General features: G+C 54.4%; 1 protein-coding gene across 2 annotated transcripts in view; it reads right to left on the bottom strand.

The window, feature by feature from the left end:
• Window positions 1-26398, bottom strand: part of LINGO1 (leucine rich repeat and Ig domain containing 1) — an 87729-nt gene that overhangs the window by 57968 nt on the left and 3363 nt on the right. The window contains exons 1-2 of one of the 2 annotated variants that reach the window (XM_010717221.3): window positions 19685-19785; window positions 6625-6666 (exon numbers count right to left, since the gene is read on the bottom strand). The gene's annotated coding sequence lies outside the window, so the exon portion shown is untranslated. Of the gene's footprint in view, window positions 1-6624; window positions 6667-19684; window positions 19786-26398 lie in introns of those variants that run through there. The other variant, XM_010717223.3, reaches the window with a different exon arrangement.

The raw sequence follows: 26398 nt of genomic DNA, 5'->3' as shown, positions 1-26398 counted from the left end.
GAAGGGAAGGGAAGGGAAGGGAAGGGAAGGAAGGGGTGGCTGTAGGAGCAGGCACCACCTGTGTGAGCATCCCAGCCCCATCCATGCCACCCTGCTCTGCCTGCCTGGGCTCCCACTGAACCACTGATGGTTGAACTAAATGATCTTAATGGTCTTTTCCAACCTCAATGATTCTACAAACCCAGTTCACTGTTTTTAAAAGGTACTTTAATAGCGGCTATGCTGTTTTGCTAACATTTCACCTTAGCGTGCAGTATAATAGACTGATCACAAGGAGGGCTTTTAATATAAACCTCCATGGCTGATAGAGGATGGCTCCAATTGGCTGGGTATGCCCTGGAAATGTGCAGTGCTGATGGAGATGCTCATATCACGTTTTTCCTGCCGCACGGTATGGGCAGAAGCCACCTGCAGCTAGAGCAAAGCAAAGCCTCCAGCATGAAGATCTTTAGTGGTTTTCTCCCTTTCTGGCCATGGTTTCCCTAAGAAAGAGAGGTTTCTGCAATCACGTGCTCAGCATGTTGCCTGTCTCCCCTAATCACTCTCCAACTCAGCAGTCAAACTCGATAGAAGGTGAGTGACAGCTGGAAATCTCAAAGATATTGAATTCCTGGAGGTTTGGCAGAAATGGGCAGGCAGGCAGAGATGAGAGGCCTGCTTCTCAGCCCAGCCGGGCAGCAGCAGACTCTGCAGAGTCCACCAATGGGAAGGAAAACCATGAAAGCTCCAACTCAGGGAATGGGATGAATGAAAGCACGCATCATTTTGGATATTGAAATCAGTCAATCTGAGGTATCAGCCCTGGAAAAGCAGCCTTCTATAATCCTGACAGACGCCTAACAGCCTGTTTCCAAATAGGAAATGCAATTTCCATGGGAAATTCTTTTTTTTATTTTTATTTTTCTCTCTCTCTCGGTGAAAGAATTGAAATATTCAGGAAAAAAAAAAAATATCTTTCTGCTGTGGCTCAGTGCAGACTGAAACATTTCAGCACAGAAAGCACAGAAGCACCTCCTGTGAGCGGCTTCCATCTGGAAACGTCCAGGTCCCCTGGTTCCCTGGTTGCTGGGGAAGGTGTGAAGGGGAAGGAGAGCACGAGCAGAAGGTGGAGCGAACCCCAGGATTGTTGCTGGGTTGGGTTCGCAGGGCACACGGGCAAACTTTATTTGCATGCAGGCTGCGAAGCACCCACTTAGAGATGCCTCGAGACCTACTTGCAAGACTAAGTAAAAATACCTCCCTTGGTCCTGGATCGACGGAGCTGGGAAGGAGGTTTCCAAAACGGGCTCGTCTCCCCGCCCGCGCGGAGGCCGGGGTTGTGACTCCCCGGGAAGCTGTTTGTAGGTCTCTGCTGGTGGGCTGCACACACCCGCCTTCCCCAGCTGTAAGTAGGGCTCCCTCCTTCCCAGAGCGTTACGCAACGCGGCTCCCTGGCTACATCCCTTTCCTTGCTGCCTCGACTCGGCCGTGGGTTCGGGAAGCCTCTCCCCAGCCGCCAGCTGTGTGCACGTCTTATCAAAAGCCAAAGCTGCGGCCAGATGAACGGCGATGCTCATAAACGCCTTAGAAGGCAAATGTTAACGAGCACTGAGCGGAGGGCAAGAAAAGCCCTTAATCGCATTAGCTCCGCTGCCAGAGCTGATGAACATCCCCAGGCCCGGCTCCCGGCCCAGCCAGGCGGCACAGTGGCAGGCTGAGCTCCCGGCCAAGCTTAACCCCAAAGAAATGCTTCCTCTGAGCGGGTGGTGCTGGCACCACGTGGCTCTGCAGTCATGAGTCCCAACGGGCTTCTGACGGCTCGACCGAGCAGGAGTGGGAGGCACTGCCCAGCTCCTTGCTGAGGCACATTGATCAATCAGAGCCAGGGATGTGGGGCAGAACGGACCCCCCTTGGCAAGCATAAGGAGACCCTTCTGCATGGGGCTGGAAAAAGGAGCCTGCTGAAGGAAGGCGTCTCCACACCATCATTACGCTGCGAGGCTGGAGGAGAGGGAGGTGCATTTATGCACTGCAGCTCGGCTTGCATAAATAAGCCATGTGCCAGGTTTTCATACTGGAAGCTCTGCTCCCAGCTCGTGTAACTGCCTGGGCTTTTTTATGCGGCCAGGAAATTATGATATAAAAATATACATATAAAAAATAACGGCTCTCCTCAGATCAGCGGCCACGTGAGCGCAGCCTGCTATGCTGCCCTGCCTGTGGTCCTGCTCACCCCGCACACGCGCTCACGTGCTGCTCCACAACACACGGCGATGGGTTTTTTACGACGCCAGTCTGCAGTTCCCCCTTGGGAGAAAACATGGTTTAATTTTTATTATAACCTTAAAAAGGAGACTAGTGAGGCATCTCTTCCATAAATTTGGTAAGTGACATTTACTTTCACACGCATTAAAGCTGCTGATGGATCAACCCGAGGAGAAGCATCCCCTGGGCAGGGGGATCAACTCCACCCCAGGGCTCCCTCAAAATGCAGTGTGCCCCACTGGAGGGCTCCAGAGATGCCTTCTGGCTGAGGAACCCCACGTGTAGGGCCAAGGGACCCCACACACCATCAGTGCCTTCCACCATACAAGCATTTCTGGCCGGCATGGGTTGTCGCCCATCCTAGCCAGGCTAGAATGGAGTTTACTGTGCGAGCGCAACAGATCTCCTTGGCCACCGAATCCGGCTCCCCGCTAGTCAGGAGCCTGCCAAGTTTCAATTTGAATACACATAAAAGACCTCAACAGCTGGGTGTTTAATTACAGGGCTAGGAATCAGGCTCTGCAGAGCCCTATCAGGTTATTGCAGCTCCCTTGAGCTGGCTGCATGGTGTGCCAGGAGCAGCCCCGGGCAGCCCAGCAGCTCCAGCTCTAGCTGAGGGTGCAAAAGCTCAAGGAAGCAGAAAACAAAGTGAGCTGAATGCAGAGCACAGAGCTCAGCCCCTTGCTTGGGCAGAGGTATCACAGTGGCTCTGTGGGCAAGCTGCTCTGCCTCCTGTGAGTCCGTCCCTGGCAACGTCTGTCTGTTCCTGCACAGTAGGGCTCTTTCTGGGCAGCAAAGAGCACGATTGAGGACTCCACCATCATTGCACCACGCACCTGTGCTACTCCTTGCTCTGCTCTGCGGTATCCAGCAGCCCAAAGCTGGCACCCACTGCTTCCTCCAAGTGCTCCGTGCATTGTGAGCAAACAGAGCAGCGGAAGAGCCAGCAGCAAAAGTGCGACTTCCCCAGCACAGGGGGTTCGCTGGAAGGTGTCCAATTAGTTAACGAGCACTCCAGAGCAAAGCACTGTCAGCAGTCAGTAATTAATTGCCACAAGACAAGTGGCAGTGAATACATCTGAGCAACCCACGTCTGTCCTAAGGATGGACGTAAGAAAAGAGAATATGGGGACAAACGCGACCCTGGAGCGACAGTGCCCAGCCTCTCCCAGCAGGGAGGTGGCGGGAGGAGCCTAGGCAGCAGGCAGAGAGCACAGGTTCAGCCCCAGACCCGTGCTGACACGGAGAGGAGCAGCAGGCAGTGACAACGCAGGGGTTATGAAAGGATGATCCGGATCCCCAAAGATGCGCATCCATCCCTCCGTGCAGCACCAGGAGCTGCCATCCCTGATGCCCCACAACCAGTGCTGGCACACAGGAATACGGAGCACAGCCGAGCAGCCCTGCCCGGCTCCCGCACGTCACAGGCGCGCACGCTGCTGCGGCGCACAACCCGTGCGGGCTTTGCTTCTGACGAGCAGAGCTGCAGTCATTAAGGGAGAGGGAGACGTCAGCCCAGCCAGGCACCTCCCACTTCCACCAGCCACAAGCGCCATGGAAGCCCGGGGATCATTTCTTCACGTGCTCACCCTACAAGTGTTGCTTGTGCTGGGGACGGCGGGCACAGCGGGCAGCTCCGCTGTGCTGCTTTGGCAAAGCGTCATCTCCAGGAGGGAGGGCAGGTTGTCACTGCGCCTCAGCCCTTCGCCTTTCCGCAGCCGCCTCCCAGCAGGCTCCTCTTGTTGCAAAGCAGAGACAGAGCCACGAGCACGGATCTCCCCCGGGTGCCCGCACCGACACCGGCGCTCTGCCCGGCCGGAGCTGCGGAGCGGTTCTGCACGCGGCCGCCGTGATAAATCAGCCCGAGAACCGGGCTTTTCGTACAGCTGCCTCATCCCCTGCCAGCATGACAATGTGATTAATTTTCAGTGCAGATGAAGCTCATTTCTCACCGGCACGTGACGGCCGCGCAGCCGGCGGGGGTGAGCAGCGAGCGCAGGGGGGTGAAGGCGAAGGCGAAGGCAGCACGGAGCCGCGCTCGGGGCAGCGCTGGGAGGAGAGCTCGCCGCATTCGGCTGCAATTAAGTACGGTGCTGGAGAGGAGCCCTGCGTGGGCAGCGAGCTTCTATCACCGCTCACACACACGGCCGAAGCTGGGGAGCGCCGTGCGGCAGGAGGAGAGTAAGAAGATTTGGGGAGAAGCAGCGTTGAGATGCTTACTGTGCTTGGGAGAGGCCGTGCCACCCAGCTGCTTCACACCCCTCTTCTCCCTTTGGGGCTGTATTCCACCCCACAACCATCCTATGAAGACAAGTGCTTGCGTACCCTCCAGCACCGCGCTGCGAACAGCCAGGCGGAGGCTGGCAACTCCCAATCCATCACGGGCTGCAGCTCTGGGAGGAACTGCCTAGGATGGCAGCGCTGCCTGCTGCTTCCTGACGTCACTCAGGCCTGCCCTGGGAAAGCTCAGCCTGCTCACCACCCATTGACAGAGTTTCTGTGCTGGAGCGGTGCCCACAGCGGCGATGCTGTTGACACAGCGCTGCACAGCACGGCTCTCCTGACACCAGTGCACTGATGCGGGGCACTGAGCTCTCTGGGGCTCCTGCTCGGCCTTTTCCTCGGAGAACAGAGGCACTGAGTGTGACCGGGTGGATGCCCAGCCCTCCCATAGACACCCCTGGATTTGCAGGCACTTGCACAGCAGCGTGTGCCGCAGCAGCAGAAGAGAAAGGCAGGAGTGCACGGCAGGCACAGCAGCTTAGGTTGCACTGCTCTCACATGGATAGCAATCTGGGGATTCACAATACGACACCACTGGGAGATGGGGAGCATGAATTAGGAGATGGGAGTGCCAGGAAGAACTGCAGATGATCATCAGTGGGGAAAGTAAAGGGTGCTGCAGGCACTGTGCACCAGTGGTCTGCCACATGCCCTGACTCTGGCACAACTGATGCCAGGCCGTGGTGTCCCTACTAGTGCTCCATATCCCTCAGCCAGTCATCCTCAGCAGCAGGTGCCCCTTGTTGGCACCCCATCCAGCACCCTGAGGAGCCATCTCTGCACCAACACAGGTGGCAGCAATTCACTGCGGTTTGCTCCAGCATCCGTGCCCACTATTGGACAATACATCACGACCTGTTGCATGGGAAGTCTGCTATAATTTCCTCCCTTCAGGAAATCAAAGCCATGCCTCTCCAGTCTGACCATCTTGTCTCAGCCTACAGCGCAGGAGGAGCCTGGAGCCACGAAGGAACCTGGCATGGATGGAACTGTTTGCAATCTGTGCAAGCGATGCAGCAGGAGTTCAGCCAGGCCACGTGGGCCAGGGACAGCAGCCTCGAAGTACTGCCAATGCGTGCAGTGGGACTCAATTATCAGCCCTACGGGTAGTGCCAAACAGAGGAGATGCACTTTTTGATATGTGTACTTTCTAAAGAAAACGTGTCAAAGAAACCGGATAGGAAGGCAACACAACATGCGATGGCCCTGCTGCTTTGGAGGCAGCCCTGCTAATTTCTCTCTGCACTGAAGCAGGACACTTTCTGCTGGTTTAAATTGCACTCAGAAAACCCAGGGTGACTTTGGGAGTGCAAAAACATCAAACAAAGAGAAGGCTGAAGGACGGGCACAGATAAGCAACGATGGCCTCGCTGCACCCAGCAAAGCTGTCATGGGAACGTGCACAGCACCACTGCCCTGTGGTGTGACCCAAGCCCCAGCCAGGACCATGCAAGGCCATGCATCCCCAGAGCCTGGCCCTAGGTACATCTGTGCACTCAAAGCCTGGCATCAGCTTTCTCAGGGTGCTTCATCTTGAAATACAAAAACCAAAGGGGTTTTTGTCTTTGTTTACTGAGTTCCTTTGCTGGAGCAGGGAACCTGCCAGGCCTGATATGTGCTTCACAAGAAGAAAGCAAGCAGGGTGGCTGCAAGGAGCACACTGCTGGAAAGGTCGCATGGCCAGCACTGCCACCCCTGACCTTCATGGTTCTTCCAGATCCTGGGTGCTCTGAGCCACATCTGAACCCACTGCCCTGCCATATTCTCAGGAGGCTCTGCTCTGCTCCAACCCAGCTCTTTGCCCTCTGATCTTTGCAGAGCTCCTCCAAATCCCCCTGCACGTCACCGTGGAATTACTCAGTGGAAGTTCTATGTTCTCATCCAGCACAGTCTACCCAGTGAGGACTGAAGATGCCCACTGCAGACCGCAGAAAGGCAGCGACAAATGTGCTGCCCCTGCATTGTGCTGAAGGGCTCTGAGATGGACCCTCTGCAGAGCCTGGCAATGGGGAATGCAACCCGGCCCCCATGGCTGAACCTTGCCCCCCAGCACAACATGGGTGCTCTAGCAGCAAGGAAGAAACATGTTGTACTTACCGGAGCTGGAGTCCTGCAGGGACCCGCTGCTAGGTGTGAGACCTGGAAGGGAGCAGAGAGAGATGTGTCAGTGGGCTGGCCACTGCCAGTAGTGGGCATTGCAAAAGGGAATGCAGGCAGGCTGGCAGGACTGTGCCAACAGCTGAGGTCCTGCTTCTGGCCCCCCGGCAGCATGCAGGGCTGGCAGGGCACTGCTGGCCAGGGGGACAGACACGGGGCATGCTGAGCCATAGGCAGGCTCGCTCAGGGCTCAGCCATTATGGCTCAGCTCTTGACCACCCTGCTGGGTCATGCGCTAGTGCATCTCTGAGCCAAGGAGGGAGAAATTGAAACCTTCCCAAGTGCAGAGGTGCTGGCACCCACCCTGGTGTGAGCACACCTGGTGCTCAGTGCCTCCCCAGCTCCCACAGCACGCTGTGCAAACCCGTGCAAAGGAGTCACAACAACGATAAATTTCTGTGAAAAAATCTTTCCGTAAATACGAGGGAAGGGGAATTTACAGCGTTTTCTTTGGAGATTTCTCCAGGTGTTCCCTATTAAGCCATTGTGTTAGTTTGCATAAGTATTCCTCAGACAATAAAGCACGCTCCGCAATCAGTTACCGGCAGCGGCGGGTGTGCGGCACGCTGGCAGCCAGCCGTAAAGATGACAGACGGGTTCCTGACGTCACCCATCTTCAGGGGGGCTTTAAATCAGCACCTCAGCAACAGGTTGTGCTCAGCCTGCCCCAAAGCAAGAGGATGTGGGAAGAGGTGGGATGCAGGGGGCTGTGTTGCCAAAGGACAGCTCGTGGCTCGGTCCCTGCTTGGGGACACTGCCTGGCAGCGCAAAGAGCCTTCAGGAGGGTGAAGAGGAGAGAAACCCTCCTCCAATCCCTGCAGCTCTGCCAGGATGACAGGTTAACATCGGGAGCCTGTGCTGTACTTTGGTATGACATTTCTTGGCGTGTTTAACACGTCCTTATCACGGCTCCATTGTACTTCAGTGGAGATGGGTGGGAGAGAGGCAATGGATAGCGCGTTTCCTCCCGGCATGAAATGCGGAGCATGTCCTCCGCTGAGTGCAATTACTGTGTCTCTGACTCCTGTAATCTGGCTAATACAGTTAAGTATACTGGAGATTAAGGGATTTTGGACTGCAAAGTCCATTTCATCCATGCAGGCCTGTGCAAGGTGATGCTGGCAGAGAAATCTCCCGCAGAGGTGTTGGATGGAGCTGGGGCAGGCCAGTGGGTGATGGTCACACCGCATCCCTGAATTGCTGGGGGGAGCACAGAGCAAGCCCAGGGCTGCAGGAGGAGATGGTGAGGGGGAAACCTGCCCTGGTTCTGGGGCACGGCTACAAACCAAGGCCCAAATAACCCTCCTTCTGCTCACCTACACTCCTGAAAGCACATGTATACACTGGTATGGAGCTGACAGCCCCCACAGGGCCACCCCACACCTCCACGGGACCCAGCCCCAGCCAGCTCACTCCGGCAATTCAAAGCCTGATTCCAAATGTTAGCTCTGCTGCTCAGCACAGAGCAATATATACAGCGCAAACCCACGTTGTCAGGAGATACCCCACAGCCATCAACACATCTGGATGCAAATGATCGCTTAAACGCCCCACATGGTTCCGCGCATACGCCATGGATTTACTGCCACGTCTTGTAGAATTAGGAAGGATGAAATAAGGCAGCTGAACAGCGCCGGGCAGGTGGGAGCAGCCACCAGCTGGCTGCAGGGCTTTGGCTAGGCAGGGAGATGTGGGTAAGCTCAGTGGGATGCAGTGCTGCTCACAGCCCGGGGGCAGCACGCTGGGACTGTGCCCCACAGCAACACGGTTGCATTCCGGATCTGCAGTCTCAAAGTCAGACAGGACAGAATGCAGGAGCAGGAGGGGCACTGCGACCATGTGAAGCTGCCCCAGAATCATAGAATCATTATGAGTGGAAAAGACTTCTAAGATTATCTAGTCCAACTGTTGATCCATCCCACTGTGTCCCTCAGTGCCACATCTCCTCAGCTCTTGAACACCTCCAGGGATGGTGACTCCACCACCTCCCTGGGCAGCCTGTACCACTGCCTGACCACTCTTCTGGAGAAGAAATGTTTCCTGATATCCAACCTGTCCATCCCCTGGCACAGCTTGAGGCCATCACCTCTCATCCTATTGCTGTTACCTGGAGCAGAGGCCGACCCCCACCTCACCACAGCCTCCTGTCAGGGAGTTGCAGAGGGCAGTAAGGTCTGCCCTGAGCCTCCTCTTCTCCACACCGACCCATCCCAGCTCCCTCAGCAGCTCCCCATAGCACTGGTGCTCCAGACCCCTCACAGCTCTGCTGCCCATCTCTGGACACGCTGCAGGGCCCCAATGTCTTTCTGGCAGTGAGGGGCCCAACTCTGAACACAGCACTCCAGGTGCAGCCTCACCAGAGCTGAGCACAGAGGGATGATCACTTCCCTGCTCCTGCTGGCTGCACTATTGCTGACACAACCCAGGATGCCACTGGCCTTCTTGGCCACCTGGGCACACTGCTGGCTCGTGTTCAGCCAGCATGGACCAATATTCCCAGGTCCATTTCCTCTATACAGTCCTCCAGCCACTCTGCCCCAAGCCTGGAGCGCTGCCTGGGGTTGTTGTGGCCAAAGTGCAGGACCCGGCATTTGGTCTTGTTGATGCCGAAAATAAGGCACCATTTTTAGGCAGCCACGAGCACTACCAACCGCAGCCACCAAGCTCAGGAAGGGAGGAAATCTGTCTTCGAGGGAAAGATGGGGTTAAAAAAAAAAAAAAAAAAAGTAGAACAAACGATCCCGGGGAGTGACTATAACACCTTGAAACCGTCCTGCTTTGAAAGGCAGGGCTGATGCGGGGAAAGAAAACCTTATTAGCATCAGAAACCCTCTCTCCTGCCCTCACCTCCCCGCTCATTTCCATATCACAGGGCACACAATGCCTTTCTTCGCTCGGCACAGCCCCGCACCCGCGGGAGGAGCGGGCGGAACAAAGCCGGGCCGGGTGGCACCGCGCTGCCTTGGGACCCTCATTGCCGCTCAGGGACCGCTCCCACCGCGGATCTGACTATTGGACGACTTCATCTATTTTTTTCCTCAGCTTCAAGATTCTTTAGTCAGTCAAATAAGGCTCCGGCATAGCAAAAGCGGCAGAAAATCAAGCATTGTAAGGGCTGCGGCGAGTTATTTTCATCTTAATGAATGTGTAGGAAAGGTTGACAAGTCTTTATTCTGCTCTTAGGGGATCGTCGGGAGGTTCCCAGCTGATCCGGGAGAAAAAATTAAAAGCATCAGAAGAAATTACAGCAGGAAGTCAAACCTAGGTCTCCACATAATGCCAAGCAACGTGCGTTCCACAGAGCTGGGTGCGAGCAGGGTTTCCAGCCAGCACCAAAAATGGCTGTTTTTTCTCAAAAAGCACCATGGACATGAGCTAAAGTCACTGGATCCATTCTGCTCCTCCCAAAAAAAAGCAAGGCAAACCCAGTTGTGCACGGTCAAGTTTCTGCAAAGACCTTGGGTTGGAGCACAAGGGCACCTATAGTGCCCAGGAGGCAGCACCCAAGGACAGAGCCATGGGGTTCCCCATCCTGGGGGCACCCTGGGGCTGAGGTCCTCCCAAAGGGAGCCACGCTGTGCCGTGCTGTGCCACGCTGTGCCATGCTGTGCCACGCTGTGTCGTGCTGTGCTGCTGTGGCTGCTCAGCCCAATGCTGCGCTGCACGAGGCGATGCTGTCAGCACTGATTGATGGCACGGTTCAGAAGGAAATAAATTCCCAGGCTTTTGCAGGAGGTGAATCGGGGGGTGTATCCATCTTAAAGATACTTAATGAATGTGTCTCAGCACGCCGAGTGGCAGCAGATACATCTCTGCAGCCAGCACTCCCTGTGTTGCTCCTTGCAGGGCTCAGGCACAATTTAGCAGCTTCTTATTGATTTTATTTATGCTTCCCAGGCCCTGGCAGAATCTAGATTGCCCCAGCCCAACAAGAGCCCTGTGGTCTCGGTGGAGATGTGCCTACCTTGAGTGGGGCACTGCCAAACCACCTGGTATGGTAATTTTGGGGATGAAGCCTGTGCTCTAGGTGGTGTTTTGGCCCCTGGACCAAGAGTTGAAGATCACATAGACCTCAGCTCAGCTCTCAGGCCAAGGCAGAGGATGATACTGCACTGCTGGGGAGAACTGTCCTGCACCAGAGCAGAGGTAGGACCAAAGGGGTGGTCCAAAAGGAAGAAGCTGTGTTACTGGGAGGTAGGAGAGGGAATCCCAACAAAATTAAAGAAATAAGGACCTTACGGGAGACAACTTTGCAAGAAAGACTTTGGAAAGCCTTAGCTTTCAGCATAGAAGACTTCCACTTTTAAGGCAAGAAAAATGGCAATCAGCAGTTCTGGTGAGTGGCTTTGCTTTGTTTTTCCCTCTTTCCCTTGAGGGGGAAAAAAAGGAAAGGAAAGCAGCAAAGAAAAGCAGAGCCCTGGCTGACCTTTCTGGCTAAGCGACCTTGTCTGAATCACTGGATGGTAACAATGAATGAAATGCCAGTGCCCCAGTTCATAAATATCAGCCTCCTCTAGGGGTGAAATGCCAGCTTTCTAACGTGTAAATGCCGCAAAGCAAATGTCACCCTCCCTGAGGTGTGAAATGCCAGGTGGCAGGATCTGCCAGGTCGGGGCACGGTGGGGCAGCTGGGGCCTCTGGGTGCTGCTGGGTGCTGCTGGGTGCTGCCCAGGGCTGTGCCTGGCTCCTCCTGAGCTCTGCTTTTATAGAAGTAGAGACTGGTTGGGTTGGAAGGGACCCTAAAGATCATCGAGCTCCAACCTCTGCCATGGGCCGGGTTCTCCCCCAGCTCAAGCTGCCCAGGTCCCACCCGTGTCCTTGTCACCTCCAGGGATGGGGCACCCACAGCTCTGGGCAGCAGTGCCAGCTCCTCACCACGCTCTGAGTAAAGGATTTCCTTCCGACATCTCACCTCTTTTAGTTTAAAACCATCCACCCTTGTTCTGTCACTTTCAGACCACGTAAGACATTGGTCTCCATCTTATTTATAAGCTCCCATGAAGGACTGAAAGGCCGTTCTCCAGCTCTTCCTCGAGCTCTGCTCTTCTCCAGCTCCTGCTCAGTTTCTGCTCATCCCCAGCATCCCCCAGCGCAGTGCCTTGAGGCATGCAGGCAGGAGGTGTGGGACAAGCATGGCACCCACACTGACAGAACCACATCTCAGGAAAGCTGCCTTTGGCCTCGTTTTTCCCCCTTTCCACATGTTGCTCCCCCAGGAAACCGAGCGTGAGATTCCTCAGAGTGGCCAGCCAACCAAGTAATCAAATCTAAAGATTGCTTCGCATCAAGCCAAAATGGGTACTTCCAGTTTTCTAAATGGAAAAACAAGTGAGTGTAAGGAGATATTGCCACATAAAGAGTTTATCTGTACCTGAAACTCCTAATTTTCAGTGACTGCTACCGCTGCTGGTCTTAATCCTATTTATTAAGCAGGAGGAACCATCAAACACGCTGTCATTGTGGCACCAAGCAGAAGAAACAAGCGGATGAAGCCAGCAATATGCAATGCGCCTCCAACCTTACGTGTGGCCAAGTGCTTTACTTGACCAAAGACCCATTTCCCAGCAGATCCCATTCCCTTCTCCCCTCAGCATCAGTGCAGGCTCAGGATACCCTTTGGGGGCTGATCTGCTCCCCCAGCTCCCAGCAAGGCACCCCATAAAGCCGTAGGGCTGTGCACACACCAACATCCCTACCTGCTGCCAGAACAGCACGGCAGCAAAGGAATGAATGAAGCTTTGCTTTGCGTCCTGTGGGATCCAGAGCTCTTCTCTCTCCCCACACCCACACCTTTTTTTTCTCTCCCCCCCTCCCCCCCCCCAAATGTGTGAAATAAATTTCACCACTTCTTTTTTTTTTCTTCTTTCAGCTACTCCTCCTCTCCCCGGATCTCACCCTTCCCAGCATTTGAAAATAGCTCATGAAAAGGAGGAGGAAGGGGGGGCGGAGGGGGGGGAATTAAAGGAAATGTGTGGGGATGGAAAATGGAAGGGGAGAAAAGAGAAAAATGCAAGAGTAAAAAATGTGCATCTTTAAAAGCAAATCAGGTCTGGCTGGCAGCTTCCACCAGAGCACCCCGGGCTGCCCAAAATTCCCTCCTTGGGAAGGGGGGGGCTGAACTTTTTAACCTTTCCTGCTAATTTGGAGGGTTGGGGAAGGCTCTCTGTACCCTGTCATTGGTTACGCAGTGCACAGAAGTGGGGCAGTGCGCTCACACCCCTCCATGCCCGGTGCAACTCCTTGGCAGAGAGCAGCCCCTCATGCCCACCATCACCGCCTGTGATCAGAGCTGGCTGGGAACCTTCTCTCTGAAAGGCTTTCCTCCCTGTGCAGTGCTGACTGCCGGAAATGAAATGTTTGGAAAAACCTGTCGGAGCTGATCATTCTCCAGCAGAGCCAAGCAAAGGGAAGGGGCTGCACAGGCCCTCACCAGGCACAGGTAACAAAGCCCCCTACCCCAACTCCCAGGCTGGTTGTAAGGCCTTTTGCCACGAAAGCAAAGTGGAAGGCATGGCTTGGCTGTGTTTGGGCAAAGGCATTAAGCTCAGAAAGGGGAGAAAGAAAGGAATGAGTGAAAGCAGGAGCAACGCAGACATCCCCTCATTGCTGCTGTTTGCTTAGGGCTCCTGGTTCCATTTTTGCACGCACAGCAGTGCTCACCCCATCACTGGGGACACACGTGCAGGCAGAGTGCTGACAGCACCCGGCAGGGATGGGGACACCCAGTGCAGGGCAGGACGGAGCCGAGTGATGCGTTGAGGTGATGGCGGAGTCTGAACGAGAGCAAACGCTAGAGGGACACTTCCCAGCTCCTTCCTTGTACAACAAATGAATAAGCAGCCCTAATTCAGCTCAAAGCAACTGCTTGATGCAGGGGGGGCCCGGGGATTTCTGCTCACAGCAGCACGGAGGGAAATCCGTGGCGCAGCGGGAGGGCTGGCAGCGGTGGGAGACGGAGCACAGCTCTGCATCTGAGCATCTGAGCCCAGAGGGTGCTTCCCACCCTGCTTGGGAGCACAGCGGGCTCCTCGCTGCCACATAGAAGAACCTGGGGAGCCGAAAAAGCCTGAAGCAGTGGGGAATCAGGCTGGGGTTGGGACCCACCTCTAACACAGGGCTGCGCCCACACTGCAGAGGTCCGGCACTGAGGAGCGCATGGGGGGGCTGTACCAAATGGAGCCAGCTCTATCTGCATGCATTACTGCCTCGGCCAACCCCTCAGCACAGAGCGACCACTGAAGCCAAATCCTGGAGCTGGGGGTGATGCTGAGCGTGCCTCCGACATCCCTCAGGAGCTGCCGCTGCGCTGCTCCTTCTTCCCACCCTCCCACAGGGACACTCACTTCTCCCAGCTGGGATGAGGAGCAAACAAGTCCTCACCCACTCCAAGTAGGTGGCTTGGCAACGGCCGAGCAGGAGATGCTTTCTGCTGGCGCCAACCTGCACAGCTAGCTCAGCAAAGCCAGATGATAGTCAGCGAAGCCGCCCTTTCCAAGAATAGCACCGCTCGGCACGCAGATCGCTCCTCCTCAAGAGAGCTCTAAGGGCTTAGAGCACTTCACGGCACCCCAATTTCCAGCACACAGGAACAGTGCTTGCAGGGCTCATCATTTTCTAGTGCATCTTCATTAGCCTTTAAGCACTCTGCTGCTGGCCTCCCGCGTCTCCACGGCTGCTGGAGAGCCCGGGCCACATTCTGCTATCGTGCACATTGGTGTAAGTGCAGGCAAGGCAGAGCAATATGGGAGCTAACGGGAAGTGGCTCTGTTCCCACAGGCCCTGTCATGCCAAGGACTTCTTCCCTGTGCCCCCCACCCTGCCTTCCCCCAGCTTGGTGTTACCAGCCGAAGCCAGGTGCCCTGGCTGGGAGCTTCTCCCCCAGCTCATCGCTGCACCATCACTGCTTTACTCATCTCTGCTGGAGCTGCATACCTGAGGCAGCTTATCTGGGTCACGGCGTTCCCCTTCCAGCCCTCTGCAGTAGGAGGAAGACATTGTGCTCTGAAGCAGCCCTGCCACGTGTCCCATGCGCTGCGCAGGGGATCAGAGGCTGCGACAGCCCTTCTGAGACTGAACCCCCTGCAGAGGGGTCCTACCACTGCCTCTTGCTGTCTTTTCACAGCCCATGCACACACACTCCAGCCCCGGTGCTCAGACCAGAGGCAGCAGGCTCTGGCAGCAGTGTACATGGACCTGAGTTCCCTCTGCACAGCTCTGCCCTCACCTCCCCATCCCCTTCTGCCCTGTTGGCAGGACGGGATTTGCCACAGCTGGCTTTTCTGAGAATCACTCGTAAATCCCAGCATGAGAAGCGCTGGAAAAGAGCTAACTCTGACCCAGCCTTTACCTTTGCCTCTGGGCATGGCTGCGATAAGACCATTCAAAATCCAGGCTGAGGATATCCTGCCCAGCCTGCCCCAAATCTGGCAGAGAAAATCTTCCAATGCTGCAAGGCTAAAGCCAATGAGTGGCACCAAGCCGCGGCCATCCCTGAGCCAAGCAACATCCCAACACCAGCCCCCAGCAACCCACAACCCAAACTTAGGGGCTTCACCAGACAGAGGGAGAGGAGTGGGAATCCATCCCAGAACACCTCTTATTGAACGACCCGTTGATATGGTGCTGCCTGCCACTCCCTGCTGCCCACCCTCGCAAGAGGCAAATCGGAAATAAATTAGCCAGCATTTAAAAAACACAAACAAGCGAGAGAGGAGAGCGCTCCCAACTTTACAAGCCCAATGGCTGGTGGTAAATGGAACTCATTTTCCCGTAATGAGGGACGACTACACTTCGTTAGCTCAAACTTTCTCATTAATCACCTTTGCATCGCCGCTGTCTGCCTCGTCGCTGTCAGACCATAATAACATATGAAGAGCATCCATTTATTCCCCAACTTCCCACTCAGTGGAGATATACGGCGCTGTAGGAATGGATTTATCCCAATGCCTGGCTCCCTACATGAGAATGCCAATCTAACCACGAGGCTGAGTCAGACCCTCCGTTCTCCTTCCCCTGCCCTTTATTTCGTGTTGCAGCCAGCAACTGGAGGCGGCTGCGGGCAGCACGGGGCTGCTGCTCCTCTATAAGCAGTACTTCAAGGAGTGCTTTCTGTAAAGTGACAGGTGTCACAATTGGAAATGGCCATTTCTCTGGTTTTTGTAGCAGCAATCTCGGGTTGGATGCATGCTTATAAAAAACCCACACGTACACAGCAGCCACAGAGAGCACCGGGGATCCACGCCAGTGCAGGAGGTGGGGAAGGAGCTCCCAGAGGCCCTGCCAGCACAAGGACAACGAGTGGCACGTGTCCCTGGGGGGCTGTGGGGCCAGACACAGGGATGGGGCTGTGAGTGACCCCTGAGTTGATGCCCGTCCTCAGCAGCCGGCTCCATCCCCGGCAGGGCGGCGGGATTAAGCACAAGTTATAATTAAGACTGGATGTTTGAAGAGAAACATAATCTCCGTTCCGTGGGATTCGCCGGCACAACAGTAATTAACGTCTCATTAACATTCGCCTAATTAAGCAGTTTATGAAAGTGGGTAGATTTGCATACTGCTCTACTTCAGCTTGGCTGTGCTCCGTTCAGGCGGCAGCGTTAACCCTTCCTACACCACTCCTCCTGCAGCACCCCATGGGCCTCGGAGCAGCAGCGCCCCTAGGCTCACCCAGGGGCCTCGGGGGGAGGTAAGGAGGAGCACTGGGGCTCCCCCAGCCCCTCTGGGGACAGCAGGGCCACAGCACCATGCCACCACACAGCCATCACTGGGAGTGCCGGACGCAGTGTTTCCCTCTGCTCGTACCCACTTCTGCTCTGCTGTTGGATTAGCAAAGCCACCGCATCCATCATGTGCGTAAAAGGAGCGTGTGCAAACCCACTCTTTTTTTTCTTTTTTCTCTTATTTTTTCTTTCTTTCCCCCTCCCCTCCTCCTAAAGGGGAAAAAATGAGCTCTCTAGTTAGCGGTTAATGCTTGCAGTCAAGATGCACCTTTGCAGCAAATACAGCGGGAGAGAAAAATTCATGACACAGCCTTTCATTGAAAATCAATACAGCCCAGACCTGCCCGTGATACACGCACTCAATTTATCCCCCGCCTGGCATGCAGCATCCTCACCGCCAGTCCCCCAGCCGCAACAAGGGGAGGGCTGGCCCAGCTCTGGGGGGGCACTGGGATCACCCTGGTGTTCTACACACATCCCCGGGTGCTGAAACAGGGCAAGTATTTTGAGGATGCATGGGGCTGGCATATAGATGGCCCCGTGTTCCTGCAGCGCACCACCCCCTGGCACCATCGGGGCAGACCTTGCCCTATCCAGTGCTGCAAAGGCAATTTCTGAGTTTGCTTCCACCTCACAACAGGTGCCTGCAGCTACAGCAAAGTGCTTCGCTCTGGCTCTGCTGGCCAAGTGCTCCTGATTTGCACTTAAAACACCTCTACCATGAAAGCACCTCTTCATTTTCCCCTCTCCACGTAGCTCAGGAGCCTTCTGGAGGTGCTGATGGGCTGACCTGAGCCTGGCCTGAGCCCAAGCTGTGCAAGCAGGCTACTCATCTCAACCTTCCCCTCCCTCCCCACCCAGGAGCCCCAAGGCTCCAAAAACTGCTGACATCAAGCATATGGAGCCTTGCATCAGTACAAGGGGATGCTGCCCTGCTGTCCCCGAGCCCAGTGGCACCGGTGCTTCCCATCTGCTCCCAGGGTGGATGGCCACACTCAGGGTCCTGCTTGGCACTGTACAGCAGCCTGACCTACTTTCTGCAGCACAGCCTGGGATGGGCACAGCAGCACAGCTTTCTGCTCCCCTCTGGCACGTACGGAGCTGTGCCACAGAGCAGCAGCAAGCTGAGCTGGCTGGCTGCCCTCCCTCAGCCCTTTCCTGCACTCAGGCCAGGGGCTGGTGCCTTCCGTGCCCTTCCCCGAAATATTCTCAGCACATTGCAGCTGAGAGGAGGATTTATTGATCGCCTTATCAGTGCCTGATCCCAGCTGGAGCAGCGTGATGAAGGCAGCCAGCTGAGCACAATGCCCTCCTGCAAGGTCTCAGCAGCAGGAGTAGCTGGCAATCTGTGGGTGCCAACCAAGGGCAGACCCCCTCCCCCCCCAGACCCCCATATGCAGGAGAGCACACCTGGACCTGCATTTCGGGAGAGTTAAAGAGGGTGCTGACAGTACCCTGTGGGCAGGGGGTGTGGGGGACAAAACAACCCCAAACTACTTTGCCTAATCGATGGTAAGCAGTTGAACCACTGTTCCTCTGCAGTCCAGGGAGCCCTAATTCCAGGCATGACCTGAATCTCTAAAGAGAAAGAGAAGGGAGGTGGGGCTGGCAGGCGAGGAGAGGAAAAGCCAGGAGTGTGGCGGGTGCCAATTTGTCCCTGTTCCCTCTCTGCAGACCGGCTGCTGGGAGACAAAGCACCTGCTGGCAAGGAGAGGGATCACCGCAGAGCAGAGAGCTGCTGGTGGTGCACAGAGAAACCCCTCCATCACCCAGCCAGCCCAGAGCAGATGGAATGACGGACACAGATGGAATAACAGACGCCGTTGTCATTGCAGAAAAATCCTCTTGGTGCATGAAGCAGGACCCCCAGAATGTGACCCAGGCACTTGAACGCACAGAGGGAGTTAGGGGACATGAGCCAGCCTGGCCTCAGTGCAGCCATATTCAGGGGGCACATTGTAAAAAGCAATGGTGAGATGCTCAGAGATCCCACGGCCACGAGGAGGAGCACGGGGATGCTGGCACAGAGAGCATCCCTGCCCTCAGAGCGTGGTGCTGGGGGCTGACGGGCTGCACAGCATCCGGGCATGCAGCTACCTCAGCAGGGTTCACAAAGCAACACTTCATAAGGCCCCACCAAGAGCTTTCCAAAGGGACATGGGCTGCACAGGGGGCTCTGACCTCCTGGCCCACCTGAAGGACCAGGGCACAGGGAGAAGGGGCATGGGGCTCCAGCACAGCCCTGGAATACTGCAGCCCGAACACTGGGAAGTGAAAACCAAAACTAAGGTGGAAAAACCTTCCATTCCTCGAGGTAAAATCAAGTGTGTCACTTGGGTAACAAATTGGCCTGCCTGACTGGCAGAAATAGCTTTGTTAAAATGTCTATATATATATATATATTTTTTAGTTGCCTTTCCTAAATGAGTTGAAGAATGGGGAGGGTTCTCAAGTCCCTGTGGACAGCCAGTCTTTCTCTTCCCTTCCTCGCACGGAGCAAGGTAATTATCTGCCAGGAGCCCGGCTGGTGGATGGCTGGTTACACTGCTAATTAGCGGGAACGAGCCAGGCCCCCGGGGCACGCAGGGCCGCCCCATCCCGCTCTGCCTTCCTCACTGCCCCCTCCTCCTCCTCCTGAGCAGCAGCAATGCAGGAGACCCTTCCATCCCGAGGGAACGTATCCATGGCCAAGAAGGATGAGGATGTCCTGGAGAGCACCGCTGCTGCTGGTGCCAAAGGACTGGCAAAGTTCTTCACCCTGGGGCAGATTTTCCAAGCAGTCTCCCTTTCCCTCTAAAAATACCAAACTGACTGCTGAACAGGATAAAGGAGAGCCCCAGGGCATGGCAGGCGTGGTGCCCATTGCAAGGTGCACCAAGGGGAGCACCCCCAGCATCCTGTCGTTGACCATGAAGGCTGGCAGAGCTGGGGCACCCACCATGCCAGCACTCAGCACCCCATCCTCCTCACAGGCAGCAGGACAGCAGAACACGCTGATGCTTCAAGCACAGTTCAGCTCTCTGCATTCACACCCAGAACTGACAGCAGGCACAGGCAAGGAAAGCAGCATCAAGCTGCTCCCCCAGGATTTGAAGGGGCCCTGGATGCTTCCCTCTGTGACATACACCCCCCAGCAAGGACTGACCACCAGGACACGGTCCAGCTCCCCATCACATCACTAACCCTCACAACCCACTGCATCCTGCAGGGAATAACGCAGACCTATGACACCCTGCTCCAAGCTGCACCGCCCCAGAGGAACATCAGGAAGAGTCACTCACCCAGACAGGTCCTGGGCAGCTCAGGCTCCTCTTCCCATTTCCCCACACCACGAGAGGATGGGCCTGCAGCAAGCCGAAGGCCAGCACCGTGCTGCTCCCCTGCGCTCTGGCCCTCTGCAGAGAGCCCCGGAGCTGCTCAGCCTTTGAAACCAACGCCCCTGCGCACACAGACACTGGTTTGTGGGTGCTGTGCCGCCTTCGGGATATTTTTTTTCCTTTTCCGTTTTTTTTTTTTTTCCCTAGAGCATTTTGTACGTGCAGATGCCCCGGCTTCTTACAATTCAGCCCGGGGGCGTGGGAAGTGTTTTGGAACATGCCCAAGCTGTCTGCTCCGTGCGTGCGTGCTGCTCGATGCCATCCATCTCCAGCCCCCGGCCCCAACCCAGCAAAACTCCAATGGTGGGAGCATTGGGCAAGCTTGGTGCAACCCACTGCAGCATTCAGCGAGCTGGGGAAATCTGGAGCCAGCCGTGGGGACACAGTGCTGCAGGGGCCATGCTCATTCCCTCACCCTTCTGCTATCAAAAGAATAATATTTTGGGGGTGTGATGTGAACACGTGTTTATCACGCCCAGCTTGGGAGCCCTGCCCCAAAGCAGAGCATCCATGCAGCAGCGCAGCCCAACGTAAGGCATCTCCTCCCAAGCAATTCCCAAGTGCTGTATGAACAAATAAACGAGCTGCAGGGATTTAATAACTTAACCTACGAGACAGCACCGGTCAGACTCAGCCCAGCTAAGAGTGCGGAGCAGTGGGTGGCACAGCAGGCTCAGGTGTGCACCAAGGAAAGGAATGGCCGCACCAGTTTGCACCAGCTCAGCATCCAAACTGGTATGAGAAGGAAGGGAGCGTAAGGAGCGTTTGAACCAGCAAGATGCTGAAAGGAAGGGAATGCAAAGCCCCAAGGCCTGGGAGGAGCCCCACTGCGAGCTGTATGGCGAGGGGACAAGGACAGCAGGGCCACTGCCAGCAGGGACTCACGCTGCAGGCTCACAACAAGCTGCTAGGAACCAGCAGCAAGGCTGTCTTTGTGTTTGCTTTTAAATCCCTTCAGCAATCCGCTATTAAAGCGCTCGTCAATTCGCTCAGGGCAGGCTCCCCCCTCCTCCAGCGTCACTTCTCTGCAGATTTGAGTGAAACTCATATTTTCCTATCAGAAACGTGAGATTTCAAACACACAGAACATTGAAATTGAAAGCTGACTTTTGTTGGGAAGGTGCCTGTCTCTTTGTTCACAAAAGGGCTCATTTTTCCTGGAAAAGGGCCCAGATTTTGACTGAAAGATCAATAACATGCAGAAAGCAGGTCCTTATATTTAATTTTCCATGATACCAAAAGAAAAAAAAAAAAAGGAAAGAACACAATCCAACGCTGAGAGTGAATGAATTCACAATATTTTGCATTTGTTTATCCCTTAGTGCTGTGCTGGAACATCCAATTCAACCCCAGGGGGAAGATACAGCCCTTGGGGCTCCTTACAATCATAGAATCATTAAGGTTGGAAAAGACCTCTAAGATCATCTAGTCCAACCATCCATCCACCACCACCATCACCCACTGACCACGTCCCTAAATACCACATTGACATGTTTATTGCATGCCTCCAAGGATAGTGATTCCACCACCACCCTGGGCAGCCCATTCCAATGCCCAGCCACTCTTTCTGAGAATAAATTCTTCCTAACATCCAACCTTGTGACACCCCCTACCTATGGCTGCCCATTGGGACCTCCCAGCTCAACCCAGCCACTGTGGGGGGCTCCGAGGAGTGAGGACACAACCCCTCTGCTGTGTTAATTACAATGAGCACGTGGGCAATGGGGAGACAGAATTACTGCAGTTACAGCCCAAGGGGGGGAAACACAAAGACATGGCAGTCAAGATGCTGTGCAACAGTCATGACATGCTGTATGTATCCTCCTAGATCCATATGGGGGAAAACTAACACTTTGGCAAATTTATGAAGATGTGTGAAAGTGATTATATTCCTGAAAATATCTCAAGTGGAACGGCCTACCTGGCATATTTTGTTAGTCATGAAACACGATCCGCACACCGACTGTATTTTGTGTGGCTCCCCATCTGCTTAAATACTTTAAATACTGATAATTTTTTTTTTTTTTTTTCCTTTAAAAAAGGGAAAGAGCACGATGACAGCAGCAGCACAGTGCTGACTCAGGCTGGCAGGGGGCACAGAGGGGGCTGCATTCGCCACCAGCAGCATGATGCAGCGCATGCCTTGTCCAGACGGTGCAGCCACCTCCTTGGCCAACAACCAACCTCGGCTTGATGGGGACCAGCCCTCCTCAGCCACTGGGATGGATGTCACCCTGGGTAAAGCAGGTCACCAGACACGTGGCCCCAGTCCCAGGAAGGTGACTGAAGGATAGGTGGCACTGCAGGGAGACACTGAGTCACCTTTTGCTGGTTTCTCCAAAACACCCCGAAAGGCCATTCAGTGTTTTCTCACCCGTATCTGCCAGCACCCAGTAGCTAAGGCAACCTGGCTCGGAATCAGCTGAGAAACAGGCTCCAGTATAAGCATCCGTATTCAAAGCAGTTCTGAGAGCTGGAGAGGGGACACAGCCCCGAGAGCTGTGGGTGCCCCATCCCTGGAGATGCCCAAGACCATGGATGGGCCCTGGGCAGCCTGAGTTGGAGGACACCCAGCCCATGGGAAGGGTGGAACTGGATGGTCTTTAAGGTCCTTTCAAACCTGAGCCATCCTATGGTGTGCACCACAGGGATGGAGCATTCCATATCCACGCCGCGCAGTGCTTTAAAGGGAAAAGGCATTTTCCTCACCTTCCACCTCTACAGTAGCTGAAGAGGAAGCTGCAGTTTTACAGTGTGGTCACCTCACAGAACCACCGTGCAATTGAAATGAGAAAACTCTAGGTGTAAACACAATGATTTTCCACTCCGATTCCAACAGAGCACTTAACCACAAAGGGATAATTTTTAGTTATTTAAGCAGTTGTCTTCCAGTTACACAAGGCAATGGCAATTACATAGCGCAAGGCAGCAGCGCATGGCACTTACAGTGTAACTACATTGTAATTACCCCTAGCTTGATGATGGGGAATGATCAAATGGGATCAGAGCATCCCAGACAAATCCCTCTTCCCAGCACATGTTGGCTGCCAGAGGGAGAACCCATCTACAGACCTATGGAAAGCAGAGAGCAGAGCAGAGGGAGAACCCATCTACAGACCTATGGAAAGCAGAGCACAGACCAGCAGAATGTGATGAACGTTCTCCCTAATGGTAGTGCTGAGTATTAGGCAATTGATAGCAGGTTCCCACAGAGTGAAAATCCCTCGTGCCATCTTGGTGGGTGCATTACCCACCTGGGAGAGTCTCCTCTTCCAAATGGGCTCAGTCAGCAGGAGGACTAATCTCACTGGAAATAATCCAGACAGGCTTTACAGCATCTTTTGAAAGGCTCTTTCTTGCTGACAATCAACGAGTTCATATCCACTGATATCCATTATGGGGTTTATTTTTTTTTTATTTCTTGTTAAAAAATGAAAGGGCAGAGCCGGAGAAGAGTAAAACCAGCAACAGAAGCTGAAGACTGACAGCAGCTGCCTGGCAGACAGTGAGTGAAAATGCTCTGACAAGATGAAATGTTTTTTCTTTCATTGAAATCACTCCCTTTCGGAATGACTAATACGCAGCTATCGCACCATGGATATTTCCAGAGTGATGAGATGTTTTTAAAATATCTCGCCGTGCCTCAAAATATCTCACTCCGGCTCAATAGATCATCCAAAACACCACCCACAGAAATCATAAATAAATAGATACTCTATTGCCACAAAAGAGCAGACCGGCCAGGGCCAGGTTGGCATCCCTCATCGCCGCTGAACTCCCCACCTCGGCGCTCGGCTCCTGCAGCGGGGCTGCCTGGAGGCTGATGGACATCAGGTACCAGCCCCAGGGAGCGGCTCAGTGCTTCCTCCTCTCCCCGGCACCTTCACAAGCCTTCGTCCTGCACAGGATGCACCCTGATGGATGCAGCCAGGGCACCCTGAAGCGCTTTCTTTTGCTGATGGAAGGAAAAGAGAGCGAACGCTGTGGAGGAGCTGAAATCAGACTCCTTTGCTTTGCTCAGCAAGAGAAAATTGTTTAGCTCATTGAGACCACGCCACTCTCAAATTGTTTCCCTTTTAGAGAAGTTTATCCATGTGTGGTTTCAAACTTTTGGAGATAAGTTGCCTTTCCAGAATAGCAGAGTCAAAATACATTGCTTGGAAACCGCAGTAAGCCTTGTGCTTCTTTTCCCCTGCTTTCCAAAGGGCTGGACCTACTCCTCCAGCACAGCAGGCACTGGAGCTTTCAGTGGGTTGGAGAAAGATGAATACCTCGCCCATAAAAGCTCAACCCAGCTGCAGAAATCAGGACCACAAAGTGAGGAGCAATCCAAAAGCTAGAGCTCTGCCATCCCACCAGACTGCTTGGTGTGCCCCTTCCCCTCCTTTTGCTCCCCAGGAACAGGACTGGGAACTGCCAGGGAAAGACAGAGGTGCTGCAAAGGGTGGAGAGAGAGAGCCCCGCATCCCCAATGAAGATAGCTCCAACATCTGTCCTCAGACAGAAATGTATTCACCCGCACAGACACACTCATCAGATGAGGCTCTAAAATATTTACTGCCCAAATATCAATCCTCATAAAGCGAGGCAGCCATTTGGGCCTGGGGAGGGGGAAGGAGACTGGGTGGGTTGTCAATAATGTCATAAACACGGGCAATTTTATGTATCTCTGGAAATGGCCAAGGAACACGCAGTTTGACAGATGTGCGAACGGGTAATGCAGGCTCCCTAGTTATGAGCATGAGGATGTCAAGAGGAATAGATGAGCAGTAATTCAAAGTATATTGGGCTTAGAGAAGTAGAGGGACCTTGCAATGAATACGTGATGGGCAGTGCGGTGGGGAGGGTTGGGGAGGGAGGAGGTGTGCTGGTCCAGGAACACATCCAGCCAAGGGCAGCCCTGCTGGTGTCAAGGAGCAGCCACTGGGATGGGGACTGGGCAGAGCTGTGATGCCTCCGGGTGTTACTGCAGCAGGGAGCATGGCAGCCTGCTGGATGCTGCCTGGAGCTGGAATGACCTCCAGGCTGACTTCTCAACTCTGCCACTCATATGTCTCTTTAGATCAGAGGATCACACAGAGATCAGAGGGCACACAGCTTCTGAAGACTCCTGGTTACTCTGCACCATCAGCGTTGGCCATTTAGAAAGTCCATCGGGTCATTAAGGCTGGGAAAGACCTCTAAGATCACCAAGTTCAACCCCAACCCATCACCAGCACGCTTCTCAGAGCCACATCTACATGTTTCTTGAAAACCTCCAGGGTTAGTGAATCCACCACCTCAATATCAAGAGGTCTACCTCATACCACTCCTCACACAGGGCACCACACCCGAGAGCCAACAGCAAAGTGCCTTGGGGACTCCCATCAGCCCAGCCCCTTGGCTGATGGCACTGTTGGCTGGTTCTTCCAGGCCTTCACCCTACATGGGTGGACCAGGCTGTGCATTCAGCTGCTTGCCCCAGCAGGAGCCTGCACTGTGTGTCTGCTCTCCTAGAAAGACATTTCTGAGTCCATTGAGCAACAGAGCTGAATTCTGTGAAGGTGTCCAAAGCAGCCTGGATGCAAACAGCCAGGCCTGCCTGCCCACGACATTCAGAGAGCCATTTCTTGCAGGTGTAAAAGTCTCCTACACCTAAGGAAGCATCTGAAATGGGATCCCAGATGCCACAGGGTAGCTTTTGGAGGCCTTTCCTTGGGACTCAGTCTATGCAGCAGAACCAGTGTCCTACACACTGCTTTCTTGGGGAAACTGGAGAGTAGGGAACTTTGGCTGCTCTGACTCAAAGTCCTTCATGAGAAGGGATATTTGATGTCTACCTGCCCCCGAAGCCCACCCCGGGTCCAGATGTACAAGCCAAAAAGGGGACTTTCCTGCTCCATCTGCACACACACCCACCATCATGACACCTTTCCTTTCCCATGCATGGAAGCTTGGAGTCTGGGTCAAATTAGCATCTCTCCACTATTCCAGTGTAGAGAACACTCAATAAATAAATAAATAAATGAAACCTCAGCAAGAAATCAAAGTAAGTTCCATCTCCAAATTAACGAGCCACCTCCAGCTCCAGGATGGCCTCACTCAGAGATCTCAACTCTGCTTTGTGCAGATTCACCTCCTCTGGGCATTGCTCCCACTCCATGGGACTCTCCAGCAGGATGTGGTCACATTACCAGCGCTGCAGCCAAGCACACCCTTCCTCCCCAAGCCCCACATGGCGCCCGGGGAGGAGTTCATCATTTTCACACACCCTGGTGCTTTCTGTGGGGGGAATTACTCATGAAGCCAAGCAGGCGCCCTCGCACCAGCCAGCCCCGCAAAGGTGATTTTCCTTGCGGAAAAATCCATGAATCACTGTGAAAGTAAGCCTGCCTCAAACCAAGGCACGCTGCTCACCATTTGTTTATTAAAAAGCAGCAATCTTTCCCGGCTGATTTTATGACAGATGACTTATCCTAACCACTCACTCATCGCTTATTGCGACACTCAGCTGCAAGCTTCCCCTGCTCACGCTCTGCGAGCTTTTCGCAGCTCTCATGGAGAACCATAGAATGACTTTGGTTGGAGGGAACTTTAAAGCCCACCCCGTTCCAACTCCACTGCCCTGGGCTGGGTGCC

Source organism: Meleagris gallopavo, chromosome 12, assembly GCF_000146605.3.
Source record: "Meleagris gallopavo isolate NT-WF06-2002-E0010 breed Aviagen turkey brand Nicholas breeding stock chromosome 12, Turkey_5.1, whole genome shotgun sequence".
NCBI classification, from domain to species: domain Eukaryota; kingdom Metazoa; phylum Chordata; class Aves; order Galliformes; family Phasianidae; genus Meleagris; species Meleagris gallopavo.
The sequence above is the reverse complement of the archived record's forward strand: the minus strand, read 5'-3'. Positions and strand labels throughout refer to the sequence as shown.